Source organism: Equus asinus, chromosome 23 (genome assembly GCF_041296235.1).
Source record: "Equus asinus isolate D_3611 breed Donkey chromosome 23, EquAss-T2T_v2, whole genome shotgun sequence".
Lineage (NCBI taxonomy): Eukaryota > Metazoa > Chordata > Mammalia > Perissodactyla > Equidae > Equus > Equus asinus.
Genome location: NC_091812.1, coordinates 42,283,121 through 42,307,092, shown reverse-complemented (window position 1 = coordinate 42,307,092; position 23,972 = coordinate 42,283,121). Strand labels below are relative to the sequence as shown.

At 39.6% G+C, this 23,972-nt stretch overlaps 1 protein-coding gene across 25 annotated transcripts in view; it reads left to right on the top strand.

The window, feature by feature from the left end:
* PTPRD (protein tyrosine phosphatase receptor type D) overlaps positions 1–23,972 on the top strand; it is a 2,080,413-nt gene that overhangs the window by 1,556,010 nt on the left and 500,431 nt on the right. The gene's annotated exons all lie outside the window — the stretch shown is intronic.

Below are 23,972 nucleotides of genomic sequence, written 5' to 3'. Positions count from 1 at the left end.
ACACATGCAAGAGGACAGCACTGGACTGGAGTGACGAGTGAGGAGACTGGATCTGTGCTTTGGTTTTGCCCCAGTAGATCTGCTGTCATCCCTGGCCTCGGATTCCTCGTTGTGGATCAATTCCAACTGGTGCCATCTCCTATCTATAATTCTTAATTTAATTGGCTCCTGTGTTTCCTTTCTTCATAACGAAATATTACACATAAACAGCAAGGCACAGGAAATATCATGAAAACACCTATGAACCCATCGACCCAGAGTAAATAAATATTAATTTGCCGTATTATCGTCAGAATTTCTTTTCCTTTGTCAAATAGCATTTTTACACATTTTATTACAGTATAACATACATTCAGAAAAGTAACCATTTAGGAAGTGTACAGCTCAATGACATCTCATAAACTGAAAACACCTGTATAACCAGAACCCAGATTAAGAAAGAAATTACCAGTGCCACAGAAGACCCACTCTGTACCCTTTAGAGTGTCTACCCCTCTCCCCCAAAGAAATCTATTGTCCTGATTCTCACCAGGATACATTGGCTTTGCTTTTTTGGTTCTGTCTTCATTTTTATATAAATCATACAGTATGTACTCTTTGGTGTCTGGTTTCATTTCCTCAACCTCACGTTTGTGAGATTCATCCAGACAGTTGAATGTAGTTGTAGATCGTTTATTCTTGTTGCTTCCTGGTATTCCATTGTGTGCATATGTCCCAAATTATTTTACAAAATAAAATGGTAGAGCTACAAGATACAATAAGTTTGAGTGGCGTATCTTTTCTGTCTATTGTTTTCTACTTATTCTACATATGTAGGTGTAGCTATTCACAATACCATTCTACAGCTTGCTTTTCCTCTCTCAGTATTTTGCTACAGATGTGTTTCCACTTTGATACATGCATCTTAGTTCATTTTAACTTCTGGATAGTGGTCCACTGAATATACCACATTTTAAAATCTACATCCTGATAAGGGCCACGTAGCTCATATCCTCCTTGTGCATATGCATGGTGCGTACCTGCAAGGGTAATCACTGGTCAGAAGGTGTGCCCACCTTCCCCTTTACTGCATATTGCCAACCTGCACCCAAAGCAGGTGTCATAGAAAGCATAAGAGCTCCCACTCCTCCACACATGCCAACATTTGGAATTATCATATTTCTCTCTGTTTACTTGTGATTTGTTGGTTTTTGACAATTTGCTAGGGATGGAATGGTATGTCCCTGATTACTGGTAATGTTGAGCATTACAGCCATTTCTTTGTCAATTCACTTTCTGTTTCTCCACAAGCCTTGCAGGTTTTTTCTCCACATTCAGCTTCCTTCTCCACTCTCACTGCAGATTTTGTAGATGGCAATACAGATCGTTATCTCCTTCTCTCTCCTATTAATTAACAAAAGGGGACTATAGTCCAATACAATGCTAACCTACCCAATGCTAATCTGTCCACCTATTCACTTTATCATCTCCCTCCTGTCTCATTGTAGTTGGCCTCTACTATGCCACTAAAATGGACATCAAGATTATCAACGACATCTTAATTTCCATGACTTATTGTCCTTATCTTATTTCACCTCTATGGACCTCATGCCTCTACCTCCATGCTTCCTTTATTTGTTGAATATCCTGTGTGTCATTTCATTTCTCTAGGTTTTTGGATGTCTACTACCAGGTAAGAATCCTCCCTCTTCCCAACCTCAGAACTAGTGGTTCTTTTCCTGAGCTCCTGTAAAACCTGACCAGCACTTGCCACACACACACACACACACACACACACACACACAAATTCAACCTTCGTACTAAATTTACAATTAGCTATGACAAGAGACAACCTGAAGAATTTACATTTCTTTATCCCCAGTGCCTAACAGAGAGTCTTGGTTAACATTCGTGGAATGAACCAACAAATTGGGCAAGTATTTCTCTGGGGTCTCTTTCAGTTCTAACACATTGGTCCAGAGTCTACCGTGATGAAAAAGGGACCTCTTTCTTCCCACTCTGCGTCTCCTATTCATTTGCACAAATCGCCCTTTCCCTGTTGCAAAAGTTTTGTGCCAGAACCCAAAGCATTCGACACTGGTCTGAACAAAATTCCTGTCACAAGCTGAGAAACAGCAGCCTGGGAGAGGATGCGGTCATACTATGTCCCCCATGCCCTTGTGGCTGTGGCCAGCAGAGTAGCAGATGAAGCTCATTGTGGCATTCCATTCCTTCTCTTCCATTCCCCAAACCCCATACACTGAAAAAAGGAAAATAAGAATTGAGGAAGAGGATAGGGGAGAGTATGTGAATGACTAAGATGAAAACAAGAGCTCACAAGGAGATGTTAAGAAGGTGTTGATAACATATGGATTTTTAACCCTCTCAGAAGAGTGGGGATAAAATTAGATCTATAAGACACATAGACTTCTATTGAGATCACCTAACTCTTCCCGACTCCGAGACTGCTGGATCCCAAGGTGGTTTTAAGCTGTCACCTAGTGACATTCTTCTGTTTCAAGCGCTTCCTTGACTCTATGACCATTACTAATAACTGCTTTCAGGACCTCATTCCTGGTAAAAGGCACTATGAACACATTACTTGGCCCAGTCTTGCGCTGTAAGCTGTGTAAGTGTATCCTACTTCCATCACTATGTGTGAGTAGCAGGGGGTAGAATTCAGGCCATTGTGTGGCTTTCCTACTGAGAAGAAATTGCTGTTTTCCAGAATCATCACTTGCTAATTTTGAATTAAATTGTATCCTGCTAATTTTTGCATATAGCAAATGGCTTTTTTATGTATTAGCTATGTTTTTTAAAGACTGCACTTTTCCATGTGTGTTACAGAATGCTTACCTAAAAAAAATATTAGGTTGATTCAACGCACAAAGGTTCTGAGAGAGGTGTACAGCACCCTCTCTGTTCAAATACAACCGCTAATTGATTGCGCAAAGACCTTGATTCTTATTCTTAAAGTAATAAATTTCACTTTCAAAAAACCTATGGTTTATTTACACTTTAAAATGATAAGCTTCATCACATCAGTAATCCTAAAAAGCTGTTGAATATGCTCTAGTCCTGAAAAGGCCTCTTTTGCCCATTTCCTCATTGACACAGGCAGCTATCAAATGTGGCCTCCTTGTTCCCACATTTTAGCCTGCTTTCACAATGAAATAACAAATGAAAACAGGCAATTATAATAGCACCTTCCTCCTTGAGCCCAGTGTTCCTGGAAAAATGGCTGTGCTGTATAAATAGCAGATAGATTATCTGCTTGCCTGCAGTGGAAGGGAAGACAAGATTCTCCTAGAGAGAAGTGAAATGTAGCACAAAATGGGAATGGAGATTGCTCTAGGAATAGAGATGTTTAAAGGCATCTGAAAATAGCTACCTATTAAGTACATGAAAATAAAGACCTTCCCATGCAAATGTCCAAGTCACCCTTTGTTTAACCCACATTTTTTTTAAGCACACTGCTATGCTGATTTGGCCCTGACCAAGAGATGAGGTCTACCTAGTGAAGAGCTCTGTGTCATTTGTGAATCTCCAGGTAAATGCGAAGGGAAGCACTATGAACTTATGAAAAGTTGACAAGATCTCTGCTGGAGACCATGACTTCTTAGATCCAGATAGGAATGTGAAATCGAAAAAGTAAGTCCTCTTAGTCTCTAGCATATTAAACACGGAAAAGGAAGTTTCCTGATCTACCTAGGTAATGTTGCCCTTCTGTCTGTTTCCTCCTCAATCTATTTCATTTGAAATGCTATGCAAGTGTTTTGTTGTAGTCCTTGATAAAGGACGTAAATGCCGGGCTAGGTATTTACATATTTATGATAAGAATATTCTCTGAAATATATTTATTTTGATCATGCAGCCATTTCAAACACGGGCAAAGAATGAGGCTGGGTGGCCCATCTTAATGTGTAATTTGCTTATTCATTCATTTATTAATTCAACATGTATCTATTATATTCCCTACTATGTGCCAGGGACCTTGCTAGGAGCTAGAGATTCCCAGTTGAACAAGGCAAATGCATTATGCAATGCAATCTCCCTCTCTCTCTCTCTCTCCGACCATCTTTCTCATTCTCTCTCCTTCATCTCCCTCTATTTCTGGTTTTATTGAATATCATCATCATCATCATCATTATCATTAGCATCATATAGATGCCCAAGCCACAATCCAGGAAATTGTCTTGACTAAAGTTCTTTCTTCCTCTTTATTCCACTGAAATACATTCCATGGTCTACACTCTCTTGGGTTTCTGCCTGGAGCATTGCAATAGCTAGGATACAGGTCTAATAGTAGATGGGCAATGAATCTCCTTATTTAATATCTTGGGCACCAACCAAAGGCTCACATTCAACATTACAATTGATATTCACAATAACCCTATGAAGAAATATTATCGCGTCCATTGTAAAGATAAGAAAAATAAGGCTCAGAGATGTTACATGAGCTGTCCAAGGTCTTCAAATTAGTAAGTAGAACAGCCTGGATTTTAATCAAAGGCATTTTGATTTCAGAATCTGTGTTCTCTCCACTCTGCCACACTGCTTTGCATCCACCATGGTATTCCCTTATTGTGCTTCTCACTCATAGAGGTTCCCAGTAGAGGCTCCTTAATACACCCCATTAGCTCATCCCTCTGTGGTGATATTTTATATCTAAGGTGAGGCACTACAGTTAGAGGCAGCCATTAAAAAACCCCTCAAGGTGAAGCACTTAATCTTACAGGAACTGACTGTTAGATTATAGTCTAGTGCAGTTGGGAAAAATCTTTTAACAAAAGCCTCTCTTGTAAATTTCTTGTAAATTTCACCGTGGTTTAACTGTGAGTGAGATACTGTTTTTCATCTTTTTGTTTCTTTGTCTGAAATCTCTTTGTGGTGAGAACAGTATTGTTTTATGTTACCTTTTTAGTAAAGACAGTGCCAGAAAAGCACTGAATTTTGTGTTCAGAAAATAGTTATAAGACTGTATCTGGGGTATAATTTCAAGTGTTCAAATGATATCACGCAATTATATAATACTAAATGTAAAAGCACTTTGGAACAATAAATGGTCACGTAAATGAAAGGTGTTATTATGTTGGTAGGTAAACAGTCTTTCACCTGGTATTTGATGAGCATTCTTTTCTTTTTTTTTTTTAAAGATTTTATTTTATTTTTTCTCCCCAAAGCCCCCCAGTACACAGTTGTATATTCTTTGTTGTGGGTCCTTGTAGTTGTGGCATGTGGGACGCTGCCTCAGCGTGGTTTGATGAGCAGTGCCATGTCCGCACCCAGGATTCGAACTGACGAAACACTGGGCCGCCTGCAGCGGAGCGCGCGAACTTAACCACTCGGCCACGGGGCCAGCCCCGATGAGCATTCTTTTTTAAAAAAACAAAAACAGCCTAACTAATGCCACTTGATTATTCTATTAAATAGTGAGTAGCATAACTATTCTTCCTTTTAATTTTTCACTCTGAAAAGGCAACCATTTGACTTAAAATCCCCGACTGTGTGGGTATGTATAATGAATTTCTTAATGTGCTACATGTTCAATGCACTAAAACCTGTGATTTTCTAGGAAGTGAGATGGCTCTTCCAGTAAGTTCCAGTGAGAAAAAATAAGACTCAAGATCAAAGAGCTGAGGCACTATTTTCCCACCTTGTTTGCATACATTGATGAAATTACTGGTGGGATAATCATAAAAGGTGGATACTTTATTATCTGTGTTGTGAATTTTTAAATGGCAGTTGCAAAAGTGAATCAAGTATCAATCATTACAAAGCCTTAAAGAGGTAGTTTTGTGTTCAGCAAGTGTAGATTTCATAACTGTTTCCTTTGAAGTAGACATCTCATCTCTTTGTAACTGGAATAGGTTCTGAAGAAACAAAACTTTAAGAGGTTCAGATGGGCTATAAAAAAATGCTGTAATCTCCTACAGGATAGACATGATTTATAAAGCAACGTATTTTTTATGACACATCAGTGTTTGCAACAGACCAGGTCAGTAAGTAAGAAGTTCAGATTTAAAAGGAAAGAGCAGTGACATAACTTTCCTTTACAGGTGTCATATGGCTTAAAACAACCTTTGCTAACCCATTGACTGTATCATTTTGAATGTGCACAAGTGGGGTTTATGGAACAAATGTATACCTCTTCCTTTTACATGCAGGAGCCAGCACTTCTCTGCCAAGATGTTTTTAATGAAATAGGCACAAAGTAGTCTGTGCTGTGCATGTCTGTGCTTGACCGTGGCCTTAAACCAGTCTTGGGGGCCTCGGTGAAACTAGGTCTCTGCCATCAGATACTCACCTTAAGAAGAGGCAGTAAAGTATAGTGGTTAACAGCATGGGTTGTGGGTGTTAGACAAACCTGGGTTCGAAAGCCACTTCTCCCATATGCTAGACTGGCATGACCTCAGGTAAGTCACTTAACATTTCTGCACCTCAGTTAACTCATGTGTAAAATGGGGATAATAAAGCCATCTCAGTGGATTATTTTGTAAATTAAGCAGTTATACACTTTAAGTGTTCAACCAAGTGTCTTGTGCATAGTAAGTAATCAGATAAGGCTTGATATTATTTTTTAGGTACTTACAAAGCATTTATTGAATAACTACTATGCACAGACCAAGTATAGAAGTGTAGTTTGTGTGTGTATATCTTCAAGTAATGAAACACACCCCCACACCGCCTCTGCATTATATGAAAATGTATAATTAGAGTTTTTAAGCAGTTTCTAACCACTAGCACATTAGCAAACAACAAACACTATTGCACGGTGCAGAGTTTGTTTACTTGGCAAAATGTAGATAATGCAGCTGCTTCATACAACAGTCAAACCAGGGGATGTGCTGATTGCAGAGTAAATTGAGCCCTGGGACTATCTTTAGCTAAAATGTGACATCATTTTAAAACTTGCATTATTTGAATCATTTTTTAAACAAGTTTTAAATAAGTTTGTTTAGTTATTTAAGAAAGCCCAGGCAATCCAGTAAATGCCTCTCACCCTTTCTGCTTGCATCTAATCAATTAGAACTTAAAAAGAAAAGGTTATAAAGTGACTAATTTCAAAATCCATAACATCTACATCATGCCACGGCTATCTGGGTCAAAATATATGTCCCGGAACATAATAACCATATGCTATAAAATATAATTGATATAACAGTATAAGCCAATAGGGTGAGCCTTCATTCTCTCCACAGACATTAGCATTATGAAAGAGTTCCCTATGGCAATTACATAGTGAAATACCATTATGCATATCTTTCCATGTATAGTTATGACTGTGTCTATATGACACTGAACATCTGCGTGAAAATCAAAAGTTCAATCAACTCTCCAGATGTCCCCCAATATCAACGTGTTTGGCTTATGGACAAACCAGCTGGACTTTCGTTTTTCATTTCATTTTCTTCCCAGATGTTGTTCTCTTGCAGACACAACCTTGTTTGGAGTTCTTTCCTACCACTTGCTTCTGGGATTATAACTGAATTATTGGAAAAAAAAGGGTGACTATATAAACATATTTCTCTTATGTAGAAGGGAGGCTGTTAGTTACACATCGTTAGCGGTCAAGACAGCAGCCATGAACAACGTAGGAGACAGAGCATGGAAGTTATTTGATTCAAGAAATAAAATCTTAAAAAAAAAAGAAACAAAATCTTCGTGCTTATGGTTACAGAAAGTATGTGATCTGAGATTGGTGATTTCAGGATTTTTAAAGATTGAGCCAGTGTGGTATAGTGGAAAGACACGGGCTGGGCATCAGGAAACTTTGGGCATGAGTTCAGATTCTGTCCTTGACTTGTGACATTGTGATCCTTGGTTTCCTCTAAGGTGACCAACCACTCCAGTTTGCCTGGGACTCCCTCAGTTTTAGCACTAAAGTCCCATGCCTGGGCAACCCCTTAGTCCCAGGAAAATAGGTCGTTGGTCATCTTACTCCTCACCTGTAAGTTGACGGTAATTATAACTTCCTCACAGAGCTGCAGACTGGTGAATAAGTAAAGCATCTAGCACTGTCAAGAAGTACAGGGTCCCCAAATGGGAACTATTATCATCATTATCAATCTCATCCACATTTCCTATTCTGTTTCCTCTCAGAGCACAGCCTTGTCTGTTTCCATTTTATTCGACACAATCAACACTTCACTTGCACTATGATAGTCACTCTAATTGATCCCATCTCTTTGTCAAAGGCACTTCCATTTCTACTCTGTATTCTCCAGCATTGATTCAGTGGTCATGAACTTTACATCGTCCTCCCTGGAATCCAAGAGAGAACTTTTTGTTTCCTCCAGGAAGCCCTGATTTGCTACTATAGTTCAGATGTACATTGTGGAAACTTCAGTGCCCACAGAGAGCCTGACACACAGCCGACCCTCAACAGATACTTGTTAAAAAAAAAATGATGCATGAATGAAAAATAGATAAATACACATTGAGCTATGGCAAATCAGTGTTGTGAACAGTAAATTGCAGCTCTTCTCTACAAACTCATCTTTTCTGTCGTGGATTTCACTTTACTTACTGCAGAAACATTGCTTACTATCTTTCAGGAATCAAACAAGTATATTTTCTTTCCAGAACCTTCAATGTACCTATTGATGTTTACCAAGTGACCAGTCTAGTCTGCTCCCTCCTGTTCTCTGGCCTCAGATTGCTTTTTGGGTTTCAAGCCTCTGGTTGCTCTCCTGATGTGTTGAGACCTCCAGAGGCTGTTTCTAGCCTCATTACTTGGTCCAGCTCTAAACTCAGAGTACCTTCTCTTGAATTTTTCAGATTCCTCTCTTCATTTCACTTTATTCTAGCCTCTGGGTTACTCATTTTCCTATGCCTTCCACTTCACCTAGCCCGGCCCCTGCTTCCTGCCCTCGCAATGCCTGCAGTCTCAGAGGCTAGACATAAATATCAACAGGCGATCAAGCTACATCTTTTCCCTTTTCTGTCCTGCAACTCAGGACCCACTTTCTCCAGGTAGCTTTTCCTGCTGAGTCTCACCCAATGTCTAACCTACCATGACCCTGTCAGCCCAGCCATCCTCTCAGAGTGTGGGCTGCCAAAATCAGATAGCCTAGATTTGGAATAACAACTCTGCCATTTACTATTGCATGGTGTTAAATGAATGTTTTCACTTCTCTAAGCCTCGATTGCACCCTTGATAAGATGAGGATAAAAATTGTACTTGTGATAAAAGGAAATAGTAATTATGGACATCAACTGAGGTAAGATATATAAAGTTTGGGGTAGAATAGACAATTCACTCACTCTGATTCGTCTTAATATTCCTATCATTTCTAAGATTGCCTACTAACTGTTCTTAAAATTCTGTGGAAGAAAATAATTGTGAGAATCCTTGAATACGTGTCTTCAAGTACTTTGTGCTGCCTGATATCCTTTACTGGACTGACTTTAGGAGCTATAGAACCCTAGTCTATTAGGAAAGATTTGTATTTGAGATGGACTTAGGACCAAAACATTTAGGTTCCCCAAGTTACTTTAAAAGTGAACATACCAGACTTAAATAAAAGAAACTCCCCAGTGGGGACTTTTCAGAACCACAGGGGAGAAAAAGGAGAGCTTACACTCCTGACCTCTCACCTTAGCATTTTTCTTCCTTCTATTTTCAAGCAGTGAATAATCAACATGTCAGAGTTCATTTAGATCTAAATCCAATTAAGTCTGACCTTAGGGATAGTTACTCATAGCTCTCAGCAGGTGTGTGCTAGGAAGAAAGCATCATCTGTGCCCTTTGTTCAATTTTTAAATTACCCAAGTTTATGGTCCTGGCCGATTAAACGTACAAACACCGCCCATTGAATATCAAAGGAGAACAGCTGCTGATTGAAATGTCTAGGCATTTGTGCTGGAAAAGATTTTAGGAAATCACCTCTCTCTATTTATTCTGCGTGGAACAAATCTGAGAGTTGAAACTTTTCTACAACTATCATCTGAATTCTTACACTAGTTGTTGGACCACGGGTAATATTACTTAACCATCAGGCCCCTTGGTCTCATGATCTGTGAAGGGCTCTGCAAGGTTGCTGCCAAAATTAGAATTAGTGCATGTAATTTGAGTGGCATAATACCTGACACACAGTAGGTGCTCAGTTAGTGGTATTCATTATTAATAATTGGTATTATTAAAGCATTACTAGGAATTTCAAACATCTAGTCATTATTCACTGTAGGAAAAAAAGTGTGTGTGTGTGTGTGTGTGTGTGTGTGTATGACTTCAGTCAATTCTCACATTTATCTTCCATTAATAGTGTCCATTATTTTAGATTGGCTTCAGAAATCACACTCTAAAATATCTTAATTACTGTCCCTCACAATTCTTGCAGCATGATTTTTGAATGGGCACGGAAGGAGAAAGGTGCCGCAGAGGTGGGTACCTAAGAAGATTCCAGTACTCTGCTAGGTGCTTTTCATATATTTTCTCATCTATTTCTCACAACTTCCCCATATAGTGTTATTATTTCCAGTATTCAGAAGAAACAGACACAGATATAATTAAGAGCACAGATTCAAACTAGGTCTAAATAACTCTAAATCACTTTCTACTTTTTGGGGGCCGGAAGATCTGGTTTCTGGTCTCAGTTTTGCCCCTAAATAATTGTGTTCTTGAACAAATTACCTCACCACTCTGATCAGTAATTTTTTAATCCATAAAACAAAGGGGTTGGATTAGACCATTTTTAAGATCCTTTCCAGAACTACAAGTTTAAGATGAGATACCATAAAATAAATCTAAAAATAAATCTAATCAAGGAGAAGTAAAATCAAAGGGCCACCTCTTTGTTTTTAGCCAATGAGTCAACAAATACTTCTTACAGTGTTCATCCTTCTTGATACTGTCGAGAGAAGAAGAAGAAGCAAAAACAGAAGAACTCAATGGTCCTTGCCCTAATGTGCTTTTTTCTGACCACTTTTTATTGCACTTTGGTTGACCTCTGAGGCATGATCCTCTGGATAATGGGGCTCTCCTCTTCCTCTCTTATTTTTCTATCAGCCTGCTTAATGATAGTCAACCCAATCCCATCCTCTCGACATAACTTGGATCATGGTGAGAAAGCTGAATGGTGCCTTGCTTCTCCTTTCCCTGTTCTTCTGAGTAAGAAGACAGGAAGGAGTCTCTTAAGAGTCCAGGAGAATGTCTAGAAAGGGAACTGAGGCTTTCTTTCCATGAGAGAAATGACTAGAACGACTGAGAAAACTATGGCTGGCTGAGTCTTTAATTCTCTGTGAATTTACTCCTTTTTTCCACCATTTCTTCCTTACTCTGGTCAATTCTATTAATCCTTGACATCTGGGTCCTGGAAGCTTTTTTACACTCATTGCCCAATGCCTCCACCCTTTAGTCTTTCTGCTATGCTGCGTTCTCACCCTTTTAGTAAAGCACATACATTGTGCTTAGTTGTCTATGTACCTAACTTTTATTTAAATTTACACCACTGTAAATACATCAATACACTGTGACGTATACGACAGCTCCTTCATTGTCGTGTACTGAAAGAACTGTGTATCTACATCATAACCATTTGCAGACACCTTGTAGAACAAAAGTGTTCTCATGTTTGAGAGGAACTATGTGCCTAGTTTTGATAAAGCCTGATGTATCTGGCCTAACCAAATAGATATACTAGCAGTCAGTACTTTACCTTACAAAAGTAGTTATGGAGAACTTTAAGACCAAACTATCCGGGGCTGGCCGGGTGGTGCAGTGGTTAAGTTTGCATGTTCCGTTTTGGCAGCCCAGGGTTTGCTAGTTCAGATCCTAGGTGTGGACATGGCACCACTTGGCAAGCCATGCTATGGTGGGCGTCCCACATATAAAGTAGAGGAAGATGGGCACAGATGTTAGCTCAGAGCCAGGCTTCCTCAGCAAAAAGAGGAGGATTGGCAGCAGATGTTAGCTCAGGGCTAATCTTCCTCAACAACAACAACAAAAAAGACCAAACTGTCCTATTGAATTTTAATATGAATTTATACAGATTTGTATGATATGCAACTTTTTCAGGTATAATCTCTCTCACTTGACTCTTAGCTCTGTGAGAGCAGGGAACATATTTGACTTCTTTTCCATTTCACCCCCAATGCCTGGTATACAATAAGAGCTTAATAAATGCTATTGAAAGAATGAGTAAATGTGAGAAGGAATGAACAATTACAACTATTATTTTAAATGAAGGAGCACAGTGTGTTTCCAATCCCTGCTGCATATCAGAAATGACCTTAGAAATATTATTATAGGCTAATGACACAAAATATATTAAAATATCTTAATTCTCTTTTATTGTATTTGCATAAATTTATTGTTATATATGCGAATAATCGTTCTTGTTAATGCTCTAGGATGAGGAACAGCAGGCATGAGTTGATGGAGAGAAGTGCAGGGTACCTGGACCATTTGCTCGTTTCTGTCTTTGCGGTAATAACATTACTCCTAATATGCACCCTCAGATTAAACAGGAATAATTAGCTCTGAGCAGTTAGAAGTTTGCTCAATAAAAATAATGACATTAAAAGCAGTCAGTAGAAGTTGATTGTGTCCTGTGCTGCATCATCATCTTTGTGAAAGAATAAAGGCAGAAGCAGGTGGCTGGTGATTTCCACAGATAACCCTGAATGGGGGGATGAGCCAGGCCTAGAAGTGAAGCCTCACTCAGGAGAAAACAACTTGGGGATCTAAAATCTCTCCTTATCTCTCAAGCAGTTGCCATGAATATGCTGTTTATTCAGCGATTATCAATGTGGCTACCATCCAAGCTTCTATCAAACATTACCAGGGGGAAGATACTGAGGGGCTGCTCAGGGGTACGACTGAGAAGAATGACCATCTTAGTTTCCCTACAGTTTGGCCTCTTTTCACCCAGGATCCCCCCGGCTTTATTTGTAAGGCTACATTCCAGACCCCACAGCAAACACACAGTGTATTTTCTCTGTAAACAGTGTTAAAAGTGGAGGGTGGAAAATGTTTGCTTTGAAAATTCTTACTTAAGCAGTGAGACCAAAAAGGTTCACTCTCTGTCAATAGGTTTCTCATCCTCGGATTTGGGAGGCTCACTGTTCTCTCATTACACATTTTCCTGTGTCTGGAACCACGTGAGGGGTGTTTGGAGCATGCTCCAAAAAGGGATGCCCAGAGCCTTGGCTTCTCCATTTGATCCAGCCTCTCTCCATCTCTGTCTCTATGAGTAAAGTTGAAGCAAAGTCTAATGAACTTTAATCCTGGAAGGTTGTCATGCCAAATTAAAAGAACTTAGCAGGAACTCTAAGATATAGGATCCTATTTTAAATCATTGAAATTAAAGAATATTCTCCCCCTAGAAAAGTTTAGAATCTTTTAATAAATTTAGAATTCACAAGTGGGCTAGCAATGTTGTAAATATAAAAAGACATCTAAAACTAAAATAATAATCAGGGCTGACTGCCACTGGCTAGTGAGCTCCATGACAATGGACCAGTGATCCAATTGGGTCTGTTTTTGCTCAGCTTGCACCTTTAGTATTTTGCAGAGTGTCACGCACACAATGGGCTCTCAGTAAATATTTGAGTAAATGAATGAAAGAAGGTACAAATGAATGCATAAATGAATGCATGAATACAGAGCCAAGCCTATTGGGCCCAATCACATTGTTTGTTCACTACTCATACCCCATCCACACCCAGAACTTTTATTTATTGTAAAACCAGGGAACAGGCACATCCAGGACAGCTTTGAAGGGCATCCCTCATCTCTTCCATCCACCTATCTCATGGCTAACAGCTCTTATTTACCTGAGCTCATAATGAGTCCAGAAAAGGATAGCAATTCCTGCAGATACAGGCCTCTCTCTGGAATGCAGAAGAGTGCGTTGTTTTAAGGAAATCTGAAGGCATGAACCTGAGGCCTCCTACTCCATCCTTGCCCAGGATAAAGGACTTGTTCCACTCCAAAAAAACAGAAAAAGTTCACATAAGTGACCAGGGGAGCCTCATAAACACAGAAGTACAACTAACAGTGGCCCAGAAAAGCTGTAGGATTGGCATCTACCCAGAGTCCCCCAACGGCACAGATGTGGCTTGTTATGTACCCTAAAAGGGATGACAAGGTGCAGAGAATTAAGTGAGTAGTGAACCAAATCACTTCTCTTTTCTTCTTAAGTATTTATAAAGCTCCCTTACCTAGTTTTCTTCTTCCATCTTTGCTCTCCATCATTCCTTGTTCTGGTCCCACACACTGGCCCTGTGTCTTTTCACTTGTTGGGATGGTTACACAGGCAGCTGAGAACACAATAGGTACAGGAGTCATTTTATTTCTCTCCAAGTATTGTCTGTGCCTGGAACGAAGAGCTGCTCAGAAAGACAAAGTGTGGACCAATTCCACCGCTCTCCAATCTCATACAAATTATCCAGCTATCGGGAACAATAAGACACAGTGTTTCATAAAGTTCCTTCAGATGGCTTCCTGAGAAATACATAATATCTGATAGTGTAAGCTAACTATTATCTTCAAGTACGATTAATATACATATTACTTTCAGTGACTGTAAAGCACTAAACACACATTCTTCATTCAAGGATCTCTGGTCAATCTTCAAAGCCAATCACAGAAACTGTGTACTGGTGGGTATCAGTACAACTTCCCTTAAGATGATGAGTACAACAACTAAGGAGGGATTTGACCCTGTTGCTGTGCCATTTCAAGTGGATCATGTGCAACACTTTCATAGAGTTATGTCAGCAGACATCTTTATTTCCACCCAACATCCTTCATAGGCTTCATTTTTAAGTCAGAACTGGATTATCTGAGAAGAGGTGGAGACACTTGTTTGTAGTGTTTAAACGCTAAAGAGGCAAAGGACAAATGATGACCTCCAGAAACTTTGTCTAGTGGCCTGTCTCCTTTGTGAATGTAAAATGTCACTGAGGGTTATCGTTCTTAGCAAATGTTGCTGGGAAAAAATGTCAAGTTTAACTGAGATCTGAAAGTTCTTTTGCAGTTTTTTCCTGATAAACTTCCATCATTTTGTAAGTGGATGCAAATGTGAATTTTTATAATTTGACCTATCGTCAGAAAAATAGTCATCAAAAATACCAAAATAACAAAAGATAATTTGCTTCTTAAATTATGTAAATCTATTTAGATATTAACTTAATAAGCTAATTTATTGTTGCTCTGAAGTCCTTTATAATAGGAGAAATAAACTGCCAGTGTAAAAGCCTCAGTGTCAATGTCTGATGAAATTCTAAAAATGAGATGTTTACCCGCTCAGGTAGATTACCCGATATTCCAACGAACTGTTAATTCGACATAGAAGTTAACCTGGGTTATTCATGTTTGATTTCTTGGAACAAGGCCCAGATTATGTTTTTTCTTCTAATTTGTCTAAGACAAATTATTAAAATGTGAAGCAGAATGCTAAAGGAAAGGGACTTCAAGAAGGACACATTTGAAAGGACACATTTAAAACACAATCTACTTTGGCCACATATCAGGCCGTGATCTTGAACTCTGTAACATTTCACGATGTATGCAAACATACCCTGTATCTTTCATTCAAATATTTAAAAGTAGTCTTTGTTTGCAAAGGGTACCATGTCACTCAGTAAAACTTTACCGCAGTCCTTAAAGAACACCAAATGTGCCGAGTTATTTTTGCAAGTAAATCTCACAGATTCAAATGGTCAGAGTGTTTTAACTTGGAATTATAAACCAATGAATTCTTCCTGACTAGGTTTCTGCCAGGTGCAAATAATGAGACCTTTAACCAGGAAATGACAAAGCTCCAAATTCTTCTGAGGATATTGCAGTAAAGTGATTATTCGGTAATATTAGATTGCATGAGCATTACAAAGGAGGTTTAGAGGCATAAGGAGTTCTCAGGACTCAAAAGATTTTCCCCACAGAAAACCAGGTAGAACATGGGCTTTTCATCAACTCATTTGGTTTGATGACTAGTCCCCGCTATACACCTCTAGAGTATTGTTAATAAAACTAGTGAATTTTTCCAGCTATGTCTTATGAGTTATTTAAATAACACATACATGTACACTCACATACTCACATAGGTTCTCTTGATTTAGGTTAACCAACAAAAACGTTACTTAGGGGGCTGGCCCCGTGGCCGAGTGGTTAAGTTCGCGCGCTCCGCTGCAGGCGGCCCAGTGTTTCGCGGTTCGAATCCTGGGCGTGGACATGGCACTGCTCGTCAGACCACGCTGAGGCAGCGTCCCACATGCCACAACTAGAGGAACCCACAACGAAGAATACACAACTATGTACCGGGGGGCTTTGGGGAGAAAAAGGAAAAAAAAAAAAATGTTACTTAGACAATAAGGACACATTATCTCAGCGGAAATCGAGGGATAGGACTTCAGGATTGGTTAATTTGGTGGCTCAGCATCACAAGGAATCTGCAGTTTTTTCCCATCTTTCCACATGTTTCACCAGAACTGTAGACAGTGGGTATATTTTTCCTCCTTTTACAAGGAGACTGGGGCTCAGAGAGTTTAAGGCACATGCACAAAGTCACTCAGTAGGGGCTGAGCCAGGATATCAGACCACTCTGAGTCTAGAGCCTGTTCTTCTAATCACATTAAAATCATGAAATACGTTATTACAGATGTTAAGCATTATCTAAGGAAATGAGGTCATGCGTGTCATTAAACATAATAATATATGTGAGCATCCATATTACTAGATTTGCTTATTTCATAACCGTCAACTCCCTGTACCTGCTACACACTTTTGGAAATACATTTAGAGATGCTCACCTTATACTTGCAATTGAGTTGTCAATTATTGTAACATCTTAGAGATAATAATATGAACTGTGTCATGAAGGAACCAAATAAAGAGTTCCTGAAGTCATTCTGGAGTCTTCAGTTAAGTTTATTGTGATTATACTAGAACTTTCAGGGAACTTTATCACCATCACTAGAAAAAGCCACACAGATGAACAGTTATGTTATCATAATTAACTTTAACACATTTGGTGATTGGCAGTCTATTGTTTCATTTAATCATCCCCAAAACTTAAGAGGTTTTATTTTTCCCCATTTTAATCTCCATTTTTTCTCCATTTCACAAATGGGTATCCCTCGTCAGCGTGTCCATGTATGGCTGTGCAGAACAGGGACTGAGCAAGTGTACGTCATGGCGCTGAATCTTCCATTTCTTCCCCGCGCCACCCTGGCTCTGCCAAAGGAATCCCCTCACCAGCCACTAGAAAAACGTCCTTCATCTTCCTGTTTTGAAATTTTCGTTAGAATCACCAACTTAGGTCAGAATAAATATCTAGACATTATATCCTAAAAGTTTATTAAACATTTCCTAGGAGACAGGCTCTGCGTGGCAGTTTCAAGTACACGATTTTATGTCGTCTGTGCAATAACTCTGTGAAAGAAATACCATTATCTCTGTTTTACAGATAAAGAAACAAGTACTCTGGGGATTTTAACAGCTCACCCCGTGACACACAGCTATTAACACAGTTAGGGATTATGGTTTCTCATCTCCAGTGTAATTTCCACTATGATAAATTAAGGGAGAGGTCAGATTCATTAGGAGAACCAGGCAAACAAGTGGTTGGCTGGCCAGAAGAACTGAGGGGATTGGGGGCGAGGTAGGGAGTGTGAGGCCTAGAGTGGAAAGAAGGGGCAGTAGTGAGAAGGCCAATGACAGACCTTTCTGTTCCTACTCATCTGTTTTTTCCAAGACTCAGACTCTGCAGCTAGGCCACTTTCCTATTTATCCCAAGTCCATTTGGGGAAACCCAAATTGCGAAATTACAAAAATAAGTTTGTTCAACTGTCATCACACATTACGAGCATCCATAGGCAACAAAGAGCTTCCCGCTCTATATTGGTTTGATAAGGAAGAAATAATATCTGGAGTTTGTAAGAATACCTTGAAGGTTTTGTATTTGGCAGGATGACCAACCACCTGTAAGTCACAGGCAAGTCACTGAACCACTGAGTCACTGGTTTCATCAACCATTAAATGGGGTTGTAAAATGGGAACATTATTAATAGGTTGGGAATTGTTATTCGTTCACATGTGGAGACAATGCAGAAATGCCCAAGGGAAATAAATGTTATATTATCTTATTAAAATTTTACCCTAAGTTTGAAAGTGGTGCACTAAGAGAACTCAAAATCTAGACAAGGTGTAGCTTTGCCCCTCAAAGCCTAGAAGGACATGGAGGCCCTGCCCAGTATGATAAAGAACCCAGTGTTACGTTTTAATGACTAGGTGTAGGCACATAATCTAGAAAATGGTGCACAAACATGTTTTACTATTCACATGGGGTAGCCTGTCAGTTCATATGAAGTCTACCACTGATGGACATTAGGAGATTATTCTGTTTCCTGCCTCCTTCTCTTCTTTATTTCTTGTCACTCATATTTCTCTGCAAGTTTGTAGACTCATATGCCAGAGACCAACAAGACCTGGTCCCCTGTTCCTTCTGTTTTTTAGAATAAACCTTCTATATAATGAAGAGCCCCTCCTTTTGTTACTACTGATTGAAGATCATAGTATAATTTCCAGGCCTCATTAAGATGAAATAGATGAGAATGAAGAGGAAAGAAAAAAAATTAAAGACACAGAGAATACCATTCATTCATCACTCATGCATTCGTTCAAAAGTCAATACATATTTGTAATTGACTTGCTATATGCCAGGCACCATCCTAGGATCTAGGGTGGGGATATACAGGAAATCAAACCTGTTCAATGTCTACCCTCAGGGAACTTAGATTCTTGTGTGGAAAAAGAAATAGTAAACAAAGATAAAAACAGCCAGATATAACATGACAGCTGGCAATAATGACTCAGAAGAAAAATTAAGCAGAGAAATGGGACAGAGATGATGAGGGTGGTGGCATTTTAGGGCAGGGTTTCAGGGAGCATGGCCATGTATATAAAGATGCTTTCATCTTTGAAGAGTTGGGGATTGTGCGAGATACAAGATGAATAAGACCTGGTCCCTGCCCTCCAGGAGCCCACAGCTCAGTGGAGAATCTCGCCACCTGCTCCATTAGGCAGACAGATTAGAAGTCTCAGGGCATATTGCAGCAGTAACATTGCACACAGTGACCAATCTGAACAGATTGTAAGTATTCCAAAACTCACAGTGGTTTCCATAAAATAATTCTCACTTCAAGTAAACATTTTCAGTTGGTGAGTAACTATTTTCCACCGACAGCACTCATATTTTGAGGGCTTCCTTAATGCAACGATGGCTTGTTTTTCTGATTAGTTGCCAAGGATTGTTTGGGTCCTTATTGAAATGTACTTGCTTAACTCCTCCAAAGCAACTTGGCTGGTGTCTTGTTGTACTGGCAAATGCTGCCTCCTGTACTGAAAAATTTGTTCTTTCTGAAAAATTTGGACTGTCCTTGGATGGTTTTCATGAAAATTAAAGATAAAAAAGAAAGAATTATAGATTTTGTTTAAAGCCAGTGATGAAGAACAGAACTTTGTATCCACAAGATTTACATAAATGTAGGTCACATCCTGGACCTTGTGCCATTTTATCCTCGTTCTCTCATGCTTTGTGCAGATACCTGGCTCAAAATTTCCTGATTCATCAAGAAGACGGAGAAAAGTATAATTATGGTCAAAATACTGGCTTGTAGAAACAAGCTGCTTTTCTGTATTGTGTTTTTAATACAGCCTCCATATCCCGAGCTTTACAAAGGTTGTAATAATATAAGATTGTTAAACAGAAAACTCAATCATGTGAGAGAACAACATGAAGCAGAAAAGTCTTTGTTTTCTCGAAGACAAAGCCTTTTTGATAGGGGCTGCGAGATCACATCACACACAGTTGTTCCCGAGTCAAGGAGATGGTCTTGCTGATCTCTCTGCTAGAACAGAAGATGATAATCCACTTACTCTGCAGGCTCCATGTTGGAACCTTCTTCCTCTCCACATACTCACTGTCACATTCCTCACCCTTCCCCACAGTTAGAAGACCCAGGAGAGGAAATTATTTTGGCTAGGCTGAGACATAAGCACAGGTGGTACCACTTGTTATAAACTTTTCAGTTTTTGTTGGGGCTCTGAGCCGACTTTATAGTGGTTTGTTCTGTCAGAGAAACGGAAGTAAGAGCTTTTGGCCCTCGCTGTTGATCGATTGCATGGCTGCTGACTTCCACGGGCTGCCATCTTGCAGAGGGTACATTTCTTCTCAGTGGTACCCCAGCACTGCGGTGCCAGCCTGAATCACAGCCAAAGAGCCTTATTTCCTTACTACTCCAAACAGTGCATTTGGGCACTTCTGCCTATGCTGTGTTGGAGAGATTCCGCACGAAAATTTGAATTTTGTTGAGCTATTCCTTTTTTTGCCGTACCAAGGTAAAAGTGAATTTGTCATAAATTCTATCTTTTTCCTACACATTGGAGTCCTTCCCATTGGTAAACTTTTCACTCTTTTCATGGCCTCATTCTAGCAGCTCTACTGCTGTGATCGTGTCAGCTTTAGGGGTAAACGACAGACAGAAATTTTGCTATCAAAGTTGCTTTCAAAGGCCATGGAAAGTCAATCACTGGATTAGATCAAGAACTTAGTTCTAAATGTAAATGCTTTCTCAGCACTTGCAAATAATAAATTCTACCGAAGTTTAACCCTACCCTAAAGTTCCATGTAGGAACTCTGCTCCTCCCTCCTTCTGTTTTCTAAGGAAGTCACCCAAGGTGAGATGTACTCCAGTGAATCTTAAGTAGCTGATTCGGTGGCTTATTTGTATGTCCTACATTTCTTTGGTACAAGCTGCTAACATAAAACTTCCATTTTCAGCTCTGTGAACTTTGATTCACAGAATATACTGAAACTAAATCACTTCTCAGGTTGGCCTTCCAAAATGGGAAGGGTGTCCAGTTGTTGGTGGGTTTGGCTTAGGTTATGCAGTTTATTTGTTTGGGTTATATGTTTTGAATATGTGCCCAGGGCTTTTAAAAAGAGTGATGGGAACATTTGTATAAATGGAATTGAAAGCAAGGGAGCAAGCATTGTCAACATTCTAATTATGGACGTGGCAACGTGTGTGTTATTTGAGAGTTTAAAGGGTAGAAGACAAAATAGAGGGAAAGGAGGAGGAAACTAGTGGTCTCAAATAGGATGGCTGCCTTTTTTTCTTAGCAGGCAGGAAGTAAAAAGCATAAAGTTCTCCCACCCTTTTGGATAACCAAACATAGGGCAAACTGCCTTGTGTCCTTTTTCCCAATATCCTTTTCACTTAGAGGCATCACTGGGACACAGGGTAAGGTTCTGAGGCAGCGAGAGTGTTCACTGATGTCAAGTGATCTGAGTATATCCACATCCTCTCCTCCCGTAATGTTCCCTTCAAGGCCAAAAGGGCCAGCATGTCATGTGGTGTGGAACTCCAGAGAGAAATTGAGTGTTGTGTGTGTGTGCGTATGTTCACCTCAGGTCTTATGGCTTTTTATTGCCCAAGAGGAAAAGTGCCAAACTCTTTGGAACCTCTCTTCTTTTGACATACAAATTTCCCAGAAACTATAACCATAATAGCTGGAGGGCTGTTAAACAAGAGGGTATTACTAAGGTTGGGGTGGTGAACCAAAAGAATTTGGAAAGTTTGAGAAACGAGAGGATGGGGGTGGTGACACACACTTTCTTTTCCTTTAATTTTTGAGGGTGTTTTTCCCCTTGCATCTTCGTTTCCAGTCAAGTGTATTTCTTTCCAGACATAAAATCAAAATCCTCTTCTCTCCAGTCTGCATGGCTTAGGAGTAATTATAAGGTAAAAATAACATTGTCTCCTCCCGTGAAATGTGTAGTCTTATTCTAAAGAAGGTTTTATTGAGGGGTCTATTTGACTTTTTCCCCCAGAGTTATATATGAGATGGTATTTCTCAGGTAGCTATTATGTTGTTTTAATATAATTTGGGGAGGGGGATAGCTAGCTGAGAGCATATCTTTTACTTTTAAGGCTTTTTTAAAACTGATGGAGACAGACATACACCAACACAAATAGCTCACGGCCGATTCTCTCTCTGACTATAACAGCTAGAAGTTGTGGGTTCCCAAATAGAAGGCTGAAGCCCACTGAAATGTCCCAGCAGGCCCTGGGTTTGCACTACAATGTCCAGTAAACTTCATGTAATTACAGCTGCTGGCTTAAGGAGGCCTGTGGTCGCCACAGGCTGTTAAGACCTCAGTTATGGCCAGAAGGGCAGTGGGTAGGATTCAAGCCCTGCCACCAGGGCCAGAAGCTGGGGCTTCCTTCATAGCAGGGACAACTGCTAGACTAAGCCAGCTGTGCAGAGCAGAATTAAAAAGCTTGCCGATCTAAGGGAAATAGTGCCACCTGTGATTTTTTTTTCTTTTAAAAATTATGGAGGAAAGAAAGAGGCAAATCCTAGAAGAAGGCAGCTAGCCTCTTAGGAAATACCAGAATCTGCTCAGCTATACTGGGTTATTATCCTAGGAACAATATAACAAATCAATGAATTTGAATTGAGTTATGACGGTGGTTTTCAAAATTACCTGAAAAGCCTGCCAAAAATTCTGATTCCCAGAAACCACCCCAGAGGTTCTGATTCAGAGCGTCTAGTGTCCGGGTCATCTGTAAAATGGGTGTTTTACCATCCACAAAATTATTAAGAGCCTTAGAAAGATGGGTCTCTTAAAATTCTCTGTGAACCACAATGTGCTACATAAATCTTAATATTTAATATGGTGTTCACAGTCTTCGTTGCATTTGTTAGATCCTGTGCTGGGAACTCTCAGAGAAATGAAAGAAGTCTGCTGTAGTTACGTACTTTGTGTAGTTGATAGTTTTCTATTATTAGGGTTCACCAAGAATGCTTCCCTCTCAAGAAAATACATTGCTCAAGCCAAAATTTGTGAGCAGCACTTTCTCTCTCAGAAGTAGTAGTTTTGTTGTTCCTGGTTTAATCTGAAAGTAACACATGAGCATCAAGACTTAATTCCAAATTGTTTCCAAGGAGGGGGTTTCAACCTTTCTGATCCTTTCTTTCTTTGTTTTAATCACAGATTTATTGGGGGGGTGGAATGGCTGGAATTTAGGCTAATTTGACGGCATTGCTTCCTATTTTAATTGAACTGCAGGGAATGGAAATCATTAGGGGATCTGTGTATTGTATTTGGACGAAAGAGTTTTGCTCAGTATGTGTGCCTTGTTCACAGCATACATTCTTAGAATGACTTAACAGTGCATAGTTGACATACCTCGCACACAGCAGAGGCCTGAATGAATGAGCAGTGGGATGAATGGGCATCCAGGAAAACTAAGTAACAAGAAATGCTAAAAATACCGCGCCAGTATACAAAATTTGGGCTGGGTTTCATTTGTAGTTACTACTTAAAAATGGACTCCAGTCAAAGGGTCATTTCCTTTTCACTTATAAAATAAAAGCACTTTCACAAAGAATCCTAGAGCTGGAAAATACTTTAGAAATAATCGAGTCTAGTGATTTTCAAGCTGTGCTTCCTAGAGCTGTAAAACAAGGTTACCCCACTTTGACTAAATATTTGAACCATTTGGGAAGATTTTTAAAAAATATGCTAGAGCCCCACTCTTAAAGAATTCCATTCATGTGAGTGGGGCCTAGGCAAATGTTTTACAGGTGATTCTAGCTGGAGTTATGAACCACCATGTCAAGGATTCGGCAGTCCAAACATTTGGACTGGTGATCTGATAAATGCCAGTATACTCCCTGGGGAAAATAGGAGAGAATATATTAAACTGGGAAAATTGGGATGTGCTTCCGCCCTAGAGAGTTCCCATTACTGTCAAAGAAAACACTAGACTTCAGAAAAATTCAATTAAACAGCATTCTCTCATGTCCTCTTTGTACAGGACATTCTGCAGGTGTCCCTGGGACACACAGGTTAAGATTCAGTCTTCTTCTTAAAGATTTTATAGTCTTGCAATCTGGAAACATATGGGGGTTGGCCTATGGCAAAAGCACAGAGCAGGAGTGAGAAAAACAAGTATAAACACAACTTTAACAAAAG